At 40.8% G+C, this 12,293-nt stretch overlaps 1 protein-coding gene across 9 annotated transcripts in view; it reads right to left on the bottom strand.

Annotated features, from left to right (window-relative positions):
* The window catches only part of ARNTL (aryl hydrocarbon receptor nuclear translocator like), a 54,826-nt gene extending 42,883 nt beyond the window's left edge, over positions 1-11,943 (bottom strand). For 6 of the 9 annotated variants that reach the window (XM_026087768.1, XM_026087767.1, XM_026087766.1 and 3 more), the window contains exon 1: positions 11,783-11,875. The gene's annotated coding sequence lies outside the window, so the exon portion shown is untranslated. The other 3 variants (XM_026087762.1, XM_026087759.1, XM_026087763.1) reach the window with 3 other exon arrangements.
* Positions 11,944-12,293: the final 350 nt, after the last annotated feature.

Raw genomic sequence — 12,293 nt, forward strand, 5'->3', positions numbered from 1 at the left:
AAGAGTCTTCATAGATGGTCCCCTTCTCTCTGCCATAAGCCTTTCTAGCTCTCCTTCACAGTGTGGTTAAAGCTGTTTGTCCCTCCCTTTGCTTTCTACTGCTTAAGCACATAGGAGCTTAGAGGAAAGCATACAAGTTTTATCTTAATACTGATACAAGATTCTTTCAGATTTGTTCCCTTGTATGACCACGTACACTCAATTCTTATGCAGCAGGAGACAAAACAACCTCAGCTATTTTATACAACAAAGTGATATGCTGTAATTCAGGCCAAAGTTTATTTTAGAAAGATATCCTGCATGAACTGTTGGGTTGCAGAATCTACTAACCTCCTACCATTTCTGTTCCAGAGCTTAGTTCCACTTGTTCTAAACCTTCAACTTTTCTAGTCTGAATTTGAGTAAGATACTAATCAGCTACTGAGCCTCATTTTATTTACTCCATCAGGTCACTAACTGAAGGATGAAATCATCCAACTGCTTTTACTTCCTTTAACTACATTTGGTTGCACTTCTTTGATTTCTCACTGTGAGGTTGTGTTTCCAAATCAAAGTTCATCCCTTGACCCATTTTCAGTTTTCTACAAAAGTTTTCTGAAGTACAGGAAAGTATTAAAATTCTGACATAACTAACATCATACATAGAGACTAAAGTTCCTTTGTATCCAGATTGACATCTCCTGTTTATAAAGCCAAAAATTCACTTGTATAACTTTTTGTAACACTGCACTGGGAACAGCTAGTCAATAAAATCCTCCTCCCCTCAGTCATTTCAAACTTTGCTTTGTAAGACAGTCTTTAACTTGCAAGTGTGATATATAGATACATGTCTGTCTATGCTGAGCAGCTAGTTAGAAACAGCACGTATATTTCTTGAGCAAGACTTAATCAAGCAGCATAGGCTGCTGCATCACTACCTTGCCTCACTCAGTCCTTTCATCACTTAGGGTATCTTCTTCCATTATATAATCAATAAAAATACTGAACACCAAGTTCAAACCCAGGTGGAAATCACCAGAAGCAATGGTACTGACTAATTCTTGCTTAGAATCGCAAGGAGTATGAATCAGTAAAATAGCTTATTTAGTATGGGGCTACATGAATTTTCTACAGTACAGCATAGATCTCTTTACAGGATTCACGTGAGATCTCTTACATTTTCTTATTAGATGAGAAATTGAAAATCTAAATGCTTAACCCTTTGTTACTGAGGGTGTGATTCCAAGAGATGTTAACTGCCCACTCTCATCCTTAGGTTATGCACTCCCCTGTAGAACTGGCCCTTATCTAATCTCAGTGAACTGATTCAGAGATTCAAAAACAGATTAAAACCAACTCCATCAAAAAAATAAGTTTTCTGCATGTTTCAGTCCACAGTAAGGTGATTCAGGGAGGCTCATTTATCAACACCCGAGTTAAAACAAATCAAATCTCTAATACACACAAGTACAATCAAGAAAGCCTGTATGAGTGCTATTCAAAATCCAGGTAAGCTTGGTTTAAGGAACCTATTGTTCTAAATTAGAACGACACATTAGAAAGGTCAAAATACAGTTGTACTGAGAGACTGGTGTGTACAGACTGAAAAGTGAGAATGAGAAAGCTACCAAGACAAGAAGAAAACAACAATACAGGATGCCAACAGCCATAACTGACCACACCTTTTAAGAATGGAAGACAGTGATTAGATCAGACACAGAAATGATTCCGATGAGCACACTTTTGGAAGAATGTATGGAAAATACAGAGCTACACCATAAAGAATTATTTAAGAGAAAGTTGCATACTATTGCCAAAGATCCAGCCAAATGACATCACAGGGAGGAATTAAAGAGGATCTGCTGTGTTGTATTTGAAGGTGGAGAACTATAGTACTTCACTGCAACATGCAATTATGCTTGCTAGAAAGGGAAGTTAGAGTTAACTGTATTTATCCCTAACATTTCTTCTTTAAGGTAGAAATCTGCTAGCCCATCAAGAGTTTTGCAGAAGTTGAAAAGCCATGAAAGCTCCTTTCTCTACTTGTTGTGCTTCTCCAAAATCCACTTGTCAGCTTTTACAGGCAAGCCTCAGAATTTGCACCAACATCATTCTCTGATCCAGCTGCCAACACATCATCATTCCAAAACATTCCCTCCCCCCAAAAAACAAAAAAATACCCCTACACTCATGAAACTGAGATAAAAGGATAACAAAAAGCCACACACCAACCACTTCCAGAGGAGTGGGGGGGAGGGGGAGAGAGAGAGAGAGAGAGAGAGAGAGAGAGAGAGAGAGAGAMCACATATATATTTAGWCAGATAGTTAAAAGACCATTTACTAGACTTTCTGAAGTCACCCCCCCCCCMAAAAAAAGCAGAAGAATGGAAGAGTATTTCTCACTGATAAATTTTAGAAAACACTATCTTCTATTTTTTTTTTCAAGGGACTCCATCACTCCAGTATGTTTAGGGTTATAGGGGAGTAGTAAGCCACAGAACTATCCTAAAACTGGAAGATAAGTCAGGTGACAGACACAGTATTTGTTATAAAAAAAAAGTATGGATCTGAAAGCAATGCCAAAGGAACTAGATTACAAAAGTTTTACAGCACTATGAATGAATTCAGAGTTTCAACCACCTGCCTGAGCAAACCCTGTTCTAAAAGGCACATTTATTTTGTCTAAGAAGCACCTGGAACTCTCCTAAACTAAATTAAGCATTCAAGGGGGGGACCTCAAAAGCTTTGTAAGACTGAATAATAACTAGTTAATCTAGAGACAGAAGATCTCCAGTACTTTATAATGCTAATTAGGTCTCCAGTGAGATACCAATAGGCACTTTTTCCTCACTGTTTTGTTGCATGAAGGGCTTTTTGTCCTGCTTCTCTCCAAGATGTGCAACTATTTGGTCCTTACTAATATAATATGCTCTAGGAAAAAAAAAAGTGGTCATGAATTTATTTTAAGTAGAAGGAACAGATTCTCTTGTTATCAGTTTACTTGAAGCTTTTCTTACTTTCCATTTATATTCTGTATAAAGTTAAAAAGATTGAGTAAATCTTAAAAAAAAAAAGTGTGTATCACAACCATACAGAAAACGGATTTTCAGGCCATTAAAGACTTGGAAACATCTATTTCGTAGCTCTAGAGATAAAGTAAAAAGTTGTTTATTTTCTTGGCTTCTGGATACCTGTGTCAAAAATAGCATTTGTTATTTTTTATGTAGATTCACAGAAGAAGTGACCCAACAGAGCCTATCCAAAAATATTCTGTCATATATCCTCTTCTCCCACACTGAGATTGCAGTGTAACATATTTAAAGCAGCACTGCTACTGAAACATAGTCTTCACACTCACTGCCTCTCCCACCTCTCCTTAGGGCTACTCATTCTGTGAGCTGCCACTGTGCTGTTTCCTAACATACATTAGCACAAGTGTTTATGAAGCCACAAAGTACATGTTATCAGGGAGCTGAGTCAAGTGAAATCAATCTCGGGGGGGGGGGAGGGTGTTATCCCTGAGCCAAATCAGATTCCCTAATCCAGTGCTCTTGCCCAAACACATGTGCCAGCACAGAGCAGAGGAACAGTATACAGGGACAGGAATGGAGGGCAGGAGTGCAGATAGGGGCTACCTTGTCAGTAGCAATACAGCTTAATCTTGAAAACTACTGTCTAAATATGCCTAGCTGTCTGCAGATGTTACTAAGGACACCTATGGCACTACAGGGCAAACCATCAGGTACCAAGAACAGAGAATTCTTTTTGTCTGCAGGTTTTCACTTTTTGTTCTGTCCAAAGGCCTGACCACAGCTGTGGTGATACTGCCCTAGACAGTAGCATTTTCCACACAGATCCTTGAAAAGCTCAAAGAATTCATAAGCCAAACTAGAATTCCGGGAGGGAACAATATATGTAAGGGACACAGTCAGAGAACCTGCATGCTGGCATCAGCCATACACACTTCTCAAAATTTGTTCAGAGTTGGTAAGGTGATCGGCAGAGAATGCTGTATGTCAGTTTCTAGTTCATACATTAAGTTTGATTAAGTTTGGAAACTCTTGTATATCTCGGGTTTCTTTAATGGTATTTTGTTCAGATTATTTCTTCAAAAGACTCCAACATGCAGTATAATTATCTAGGGAAGGATAAAACTGAGGTAGCTTTTTTACAAGCGAAACATGTCAACTAAATCAAGACTTTCATTTAAAGAATATAACTGCTCATCTGAAAAGGAGTAGAACAATATCCCTTTATTTTGAGCAGGCAGAGTTCTAGGAAATTGCAATGGCCTACTCTTTTGAAGTTCTCCTCTATATTGTTCTTCCTGATCTTACACTTGATGACGACAATAACATTAGAGCAAGATGAATAGAGAACTAGTCCATCTAGGAAGATGAAACTGGCATGTTATGGAAGAGTCTCATGGCAAAGTCTGAGAAATTAGGACAGGAGTTACTTCATTCAACAAACAATAGCCAAATACAGTAACTGAGAACTCCATATTGCCAGCTAGGATATCTTAAACAGGCTGAACTAGATTTTTAATGATAAGATAGGGAAATACCCCTTTTTCTTCAGACTTCTGCCCAGTCAGATAGGCTGACCAAGCTACACATCACTCAGACATGGAGGGGTAGGGATAGGGGGGAAACCTATCATATAAAGCCCTAGAAATTCCAAAACTGATGAAACAGACAAATCCAGCATAGATCAGGGTAAACTCACTGCTTCTATTTCTCTCATTAGAAACAGGAATATCTAGTTGCAGAACTTTCACTTCTAAAATACAAATAACTTGTGGTATCCGGAGCCAAAATGCAAGGTAAGCATTTAACATATCCAACAGGTACTGTGGTCATTCTATAATCAACAGTCAGGGAGCTCTTCCAGCAAGTCTAATGTTTTAATGTGACAGAAATCACTGGACTGACTTGACAGGTTTCTAAAATAAACTGAAGTAATCATCAGCTAGTTTGGTTATAGCAGCCACAGAGTATTTCCAAATAAGAGAAAGACGAGAAACTTAAGTATACAACACTATTTATAATTTAAAAAAAAAAAAAACCCTCCAAGCTCTTGCACAACTTCTAGCATACAAAGATACTGCTTTCCACACATGAAAATGGCACTGTGAAAATGTCACAACAGACATCACTTATAAATTCCTAATTTCACATAAGAGGTCACTAAAAGATTAAACACTGCTTAAATACTGTTATTTTAAATGAAGGCTCTGTAAATGTAAATTTATGACAGCATTTGACATCATAAAGCTTCAATTCGATTTTAAAACTTAAGATGTTAGAGTTCTCAAAACTTAAAGCCATAATAAGCTAGCTATAGATTAAAATTACAATATATGGTTAGTCAAGGATAGCAAGTTTACCTACTGTTTTGAGGCTTTATACAGTCATTTAAAACAAACAAATCTGGATACTAAAGTCTTCTGAAGAGAAACTTGAGTGATTTTCTGGTTTTCTGAACTGAGGCCATGTCCCTAGTATAACATACAAATATTCTTAAGTATGTTGAGAGCACAGTGATGATAGTCACTTTTTTTTTTATTATTCATTTAATTCATTTTATCTATAACAAACCAATTTGTAAAACCAAATCCAAGCATTACATTAAATTATACCCTTGGCAACAACACATGTTGGGAAAGGGAACAGAGGAAAAAATAGTTTCTCTGTCAAAGATTCCTACTCGTTCTCATCCGAGAACCTAAAAAGAGTGAGCTGGGCTTGAACTGGGAGAGGAAAAGCCTTTTGATATCAACTGAAAGGAGCAGCCAGCCAGGACAAGCACAGTGGTAAATACCTACTGCACAGTTCTATAAGGAGCAGCCTGACACCTTGCCAGGACAGGTGGGTGCATGCACATCTGGATAGAGTGAGATGGAGGACTAAATCTGTACAAGGAATCAGACAGATTAACTGCTTTCAAACTGCAAAACTGCACACTGAAGAACTCAACAGTGGCAAGAGAGGGCCAGAAGTCACACTTGAACAAAAGCCTCAAAGACTAACATTTGACTTTTGCTTTTACATGCTGAACCCCAATTATATCCTTGAAAAAAAATGACTAGGCTAATCAAACCTATGGGCAAAAGAAATAGTGCCTAAAAAAGTTATAGTAGAGCTAACACATCAACAAGCAAACTGTGACAGAAAGTCTGAATCTCAGAAGAGTTAGGTCCCAGAATAAAGGGCAAAATGAAAATAGAACTCAATCCACAGCCATCCTGCTGTTGCTTTCAACAAAATTACAATGCATATATGCAACAGGAGCGATAAAAGTTATATTACTTCTTAAAATAAATTTTTGCTTCAAACTGGAACAGAAGTCCTAAGTTTTATAATGTTCCAAGGGAAAAAAAAAAAGAAACCCATTCATAAGAAACCAAGAAAAAAAAAAAAAAGACAGCATAAGTTGAAACAGTAAAACAAATGGTTTTAAAGACAGGAAAAAAAAAATCTTCCAAAAAATTTAAAAGTATATTAAGTCTCTTTTCTCCTGCTTTTCTATGAAGTAACTTTGCCTCCTTGCTTCACAGTCCCTCCATTAATATTCTGCACTACAACATTGCTTAATAATTTCTATCAAACTTTTTCTGACCTTGTTCTTTTTTGTTAGACAAACTAGAAAAGGCAAAGCCACCTATAAGGAAATTTCCAAGATAAACAGCAATTCAGATCAAGAATCATATTCATTTTTGAGAGCTCTGATAGTCTTACTTCATTATCCCTCCAAAAATTACATCGTCCTAAACAGGCAAGACTAACTTTGCAGTTTCCCAAGTATTCTTGTGTCACAACTACTTCAAATCTTTAAAATACATGGATTCCATTAGCTTAAAGTATTTTTAGCTGATACAAAGTAATTAAGGCAAAGAGCTGCAATGGAATCAGCATATATGAATTATTATAAAATGACTTCCTATTAAAGTGACTTGAGAGATGTGATGCCAATACACACTGCTTAGAAACTGCCAAACATATCCTCCCCACTGATACAGCAACTGCTCATTGGGAGATACATTTCCATTGTAGCCATATCAAGTGAATACCATTAAGGATTTAACAACATGTTCACCATTTCTTTTACACAAGCTGCAACTAAATTGCTTGTCTGTGGAAAATAATAAAGCCTACTAATGCTTGCAAGGAAAACACTGCCAAAATAAAGGTGAAAAAAAAAAACCCTCAACTGCTTACATTCGTTTCAATGGGTTTCTTTAAAAGTTAGTAGAGAACACCAACAACTTAGCCCACGAGAAACGTGGCACATTATTTCACCATTCTAATTCCTGAGAATGATATTTCTTGCTCTGTAAGTATCCTGCTGGCACCATTCCTACAAAGGAACAACCTACTAAACTACAGCATGGCTTCTGCTCAGGGTCACAAGTTGTTCTGACACCAACAGCTGGCCTAGAAGCGCGTCTGACATCAGAGACACTGAATAACAGCTTCTCAAATGGCAGGAGACTGAAAAGGTTACAAATTCTGCATGCATTGGCTAAGAAATATCTTTTTGCAACTGCAGGTGAGAAAACATGATCTGAACACAGAAAAGAAAGATGAATCCTTGCGGGGGGGGGAGCAGGGATGATCCTTCACTGCACACATGAAAGAGACATTATCATCCAGCTATCGAACTGAACTATACATCTACCACAAGAATTTTAGCAACAGTTGAAATAAGTCTGAAATAATACCAAAAGCAACAGAAACCATCCATCTTCTTTGGGGCAAAAGATGAAATTCAAACTACTTTTTTAGTTAAAGAATATTCCAGACTACCAAAACCCGAAAATGATGTCTGATCTGCATTCTTACATTTCTCAACATCTGGTAAAAGATCAGGTTTCCAAGGAGATGAAGTCTGGGCCTTGGATAAGTAGCCTTATTGCATTTTTTCCAACAAATTGAGGTAAAAAAAATGCAGGTAGTATATGCCATTCATACTAGTGAGCTATCCACCTATATATTCAATGTAAAATTAAATATACATCACAGAATATTCGACAATATTTGAAGTGATTACCTACATGTAAAAACAATTTAATAATCACAACTGGCATATCTTCGTCTCACCCACAAAAAAACCTTGCAAAGAAAACTGAAATTGGCTTTCTAAATAACTACTCAATACACTAAGTCTTAAAAAGAGAAGCATCCTCATTTTAAGTGTATCATTGTGTTCTGTTTCAGTGTCTTGGGTTTAACCTACATAATACCATAGAAGTATACAACAGCCATACACAAAGATTTACAGGTTTGTTTTGTTGTTGCTTAAACCACGTAAATGACCACTGTGCATTCAATCTAACTAAATCTAGAACATATTTATTATTACAATGCAAGACAACCATATATATGCACACACACAACAAGCAGAGTACACCTCTGGACTAATTTTTAATCCACTAAAACCCACACTAGCTCTAAAAATGCCTCAAAGACCCAGACTGAACTTTGCACAGCTCTCTCCGCGCAAAGTGCTTCTGAAAATACCACAAAACACCTTATTTGCATCTTCAAGTACCTCCAAAACATAGACTTTAACTTCTCTGGGACAACCAAGCAGAACTTTCAACAATTAAATGCTGGCTGCATGCAACAGCTGATGCTGAGTTCCAGTCAGTATCATCTCAATTACTACATTGATCAAAAAACAAAACAAAAAAAACACAAAACAATGTAATAATTGATTAAATTAGCCTGAAGCTTTCTAAGTATAATGATAGCCCAAAGTGAAAGTTTCAAATCATGTTTAAAATGTCAGCATGGAAAGCCTAAGTATTCTTTGATTTTTTTGGGGCTTGTCTTTGCAGTAATTCATTATATGTCATTAAGCATTTTCCACTGAAGAAAACTGACTTTTCCAAGATCTTTAAGCATTCTAATACTTAGAGATTTACCTACCTGCTTTTTACCACTTTTATGCCCTTGTTCAAAAGCAGAACTAAGGGCAAAACTGATGATAAAGGTTAAAAAAAGAAAAGCACACAAGCTACAGAACTACAAAAACAAACAAAAAGCACCCCCACCACTAACTGATCTGCCAAATTCAGCTTGGGTTACTTAATAACAATGAATTCCTTCAGATTTTCCTATAGCCCCTATTAAAATGTTATCATATAGACAATTAGGTCTGCATTGAAAACAACTTAATGTTGAAGTAGAGCATGAAACCAGTGTTTTTGTAATTGTCTAAATTGATTAACCTACAGGTCTCTTGGTATTTCCACTGTGCTTGACAGCAATTCACTTTTAAGAACTGTCTTATTCATCTGCAGCACACAGCCTGCAGCTATCATATTAGGTCTCAGCTCCATCATCATAGTCTTACATAGTATTAAAGCACTGTGCATAGATAAGCTCTGCCAAGAAAACCCTGTGAATGTTCATTTGATCCTATTCTTTACTTTAGCAAGATAATACTCTCCACTATTTCCATGTTTGTCCCTGGCTTCCTGCTAACAAAAAGAATCTTCAAAAACAAGTATCTGGAGAAAAAAATCTCCAACAAACTGCCCCTACAAACATCACCTTCCTGGCCTTAGCAAAGGCCTCCAAATAGGGCAGGTGTCTTGGCAGCAGACCCTAACTTCAGTTCTGGCTTTGTGGAATCCCACCTACAGCTAAATTAATCTCCTGACACCCCCATAGGACCTTGTAGGGAAGAACAAAATAAAGCAGTTTTTCTTAGGTTCTCTCTGGTGTTCCCTTCTTGTCCATGTAGTCTCTAGATGTACTTTTCTTTCTTTAAGAACACAAAAAAAGAAAATGAAAAACATAGGCCTTCATGTCTAGGTACCATCCTCCAAAACTGTGATGGGGGACAGACAACGGAAATAGGCTGTGTAAAAGAGAATACAGGATGAAACAGTATATTAATCTAATAACAATGATATTTTATTGGGTTATTTTACAGTCCATTTCCCCAGCTAGGCATAAGGTCATGAATGGTCATGAGAAATACAAAACCACAAAGCTTAGAAGATGGAAAAGCTTTCCTCTTAATAGGCAAATATTGGTTTAAAATATTCATATGAGAGCTCTACAGTTTCTGACACCTCAAATAGCTATTTACATTTGCATACCCTTGCAAGTACAAAACATCCACATTCTTCCGGGGGCAGAGTTTAATCTCAGCCTTCTGCTAGATCATTTACAAAGACAGTTCGCCAGTACTAATAGTCAATTACAGCAAACAAACAACTTTCTTCCCCCCCCCCACCTGGCTGCAGTCTGTGCAATTATCAGTTGCTCCCATTTACAAAACCCTTTCAAGAAAAGAAAAAATCCATACTAAACAGGCAGAACAGGCTATTTCAATGCTAACCTATTCAAAATGAAGCTGTTTTTTAATTTGTTTGTAATGTTTAAGGACCAATGTTCGGAAAAAAATTTTATTTAAAGCCTGAATGAATTCTGCAAAGAAATTAGAGTTCAAAATCATTTACAAAGATGATAGCTATCTGCAGTTGGCCCTTTATACCCCAGATTCTAAGCGAGTACTTAAAAACTGCTAATAGTACATTTGTTGCAAAAGCAAGCAAACATACCCACTTGCTTCTTGCAAAAATACTACAACAAGATTTTCAGGTACTAAGATGTTTATAAAATTGGTATAACTGAAGCACTGGAATAACAGAAACCTCAACCGTGAAAAACACAATTTGTTTCACCAAAAAAAAAAAAAAGCAAAATCCTGATCTTAGGAAGCCACCTTAACTGTTGTCAGTATTCTACTTTCACTTTCAAAGAAAAATGTTCGCTCTCAGCATAAGATACACATACAGCTGTCAGACACAGAGAGACGAGAAGAAACAGCACCAGTCAGGGTAGCCTTAGGACCCTAACTTAACCATAAAACATTCATCTCATAAGGAGAGGAGCTAACTAGGCTATACTGTTAGGAAGCAAGAAATCCCACAGTGACTCTCCATGTGTCTCTAGCCGTCTGCAGGTAGGACGGGCCTCCATGCAACAGACTCACAACCCATAGAAATTCCCAGCCACCACCATCGTTGAAGTGCTAAATACACACACTCTTTGCGCCCCACATAAAGCGGGCTTCATCACAAAGCACCTGATTGACTGAAAAAGATGCAAGGGATCAACTGCGGGACAGAGGCCGAGGGGTCCCATCCTTGCTGCAGGGGAAGGGGAACCAACCTCTCGCTGCTCAGTGACTTACCTTAGCTACCACACACTCACCCTTAGACAAGGCGAACTCGAGATAGGAAGGAGAAGCAGAGCTAGCACTGCCTCCACCGAGCTCCGGGACCCCCGTTCCCGCCCCTTCCTTCCTCCCAAGGAGGCGCCGCCGCCAGGACCCCGCGGCTCCGGCTCTGCCCTAGGGGCCGGGGCCGGCTGCAAACGGCCGCGGCTGGCGCCCGCTCCGTCCTCTCCGGGTCCCGCCACACCGAGACAGCACGCGCCGGGGCCGCTGCGCTCGCCCCCCTCGCCCCGTCTCGGCTCCGAGGGACATTGCCCGGCACCGCCGCCGCCCGGGCCCGGCCACCTCCACCCGGGGAAACCGCAGCCCCCGCCTCCCCCGGGGCAGGTAGCTCCCCGTGGCCTGCCGGAGGGCACAGCTCCCGCGGCGGGGGGGGTGGCCGGCGGCGGCGGCGGCCCGGGGTGCAGCGGAGGGGCCGGCCGCTCCCTGCCCTCCCCTCACCCTGCAGGGGGCGACGCCACCGCCTCCCCAGCGCGGAGCGCGGGCCGCCCACCCCCTCCGCGCGCGCGCCCCCCCAACGGTCGCCCACCGCCCGTTAACGGCTCACCGCGGGCTCGCGCGCCCCCGCGGGGGGAGGGGGTCGCCCTCCCTCGGCAGCGCGCGGCACGCTCGCAGCGGCGCCCAGCGCAGGCAGCCCCCGTCCCTGACCTACTTTCCGCCTGGCTTGCCACCCAACGTCGCACCACTAACCTACTTTCCAGCCAATGGCACCCTCCTCCGGCCCCGGACCGGACGCGCCGGTCCGCCAACGGGCGAGCGGCTCCCCGGCGGTCCTGACCAATGGCCGGCCAGCGGGCTGGCAACGCCCGCCCTCCTAAACAGTGGCTAATCCCCAGTCGCCCCCGGGACGGCAGCCAATCAGAAAGGCTGTTGGAAGCTTCAGTCCCGCCTCCCAGAGGCGGAGGAAGGCGCGTGCGCAGTGGTGGTGGCGGCGGCGGCGGGCGGTTGTTGCGTGGGGGACCCGGATGTGGCCCTCGTGGTGTGGCGGTTTTGGCCGTTGCTTTTCCTGTGGCGCTCCGCGGTGGCGCCCGCGGCGGCGGGCGGAGCGTCGCGCCACT

The sequence above is a fragment of the Apteryx rowi genome, unplaced genomic scaffold, assembly GCF_003343035.1.
Source record: "Apteryx rowi isolate R43461 unplaced genomic scaffold, aptRow1 scaffold_73, whole genome shotgun sequence".
NCBI lineage: Eukaryota > Metazoa > Chordata > Aves > Apterygiformes > Apterygidae > Apteryx > Apteryx rowi.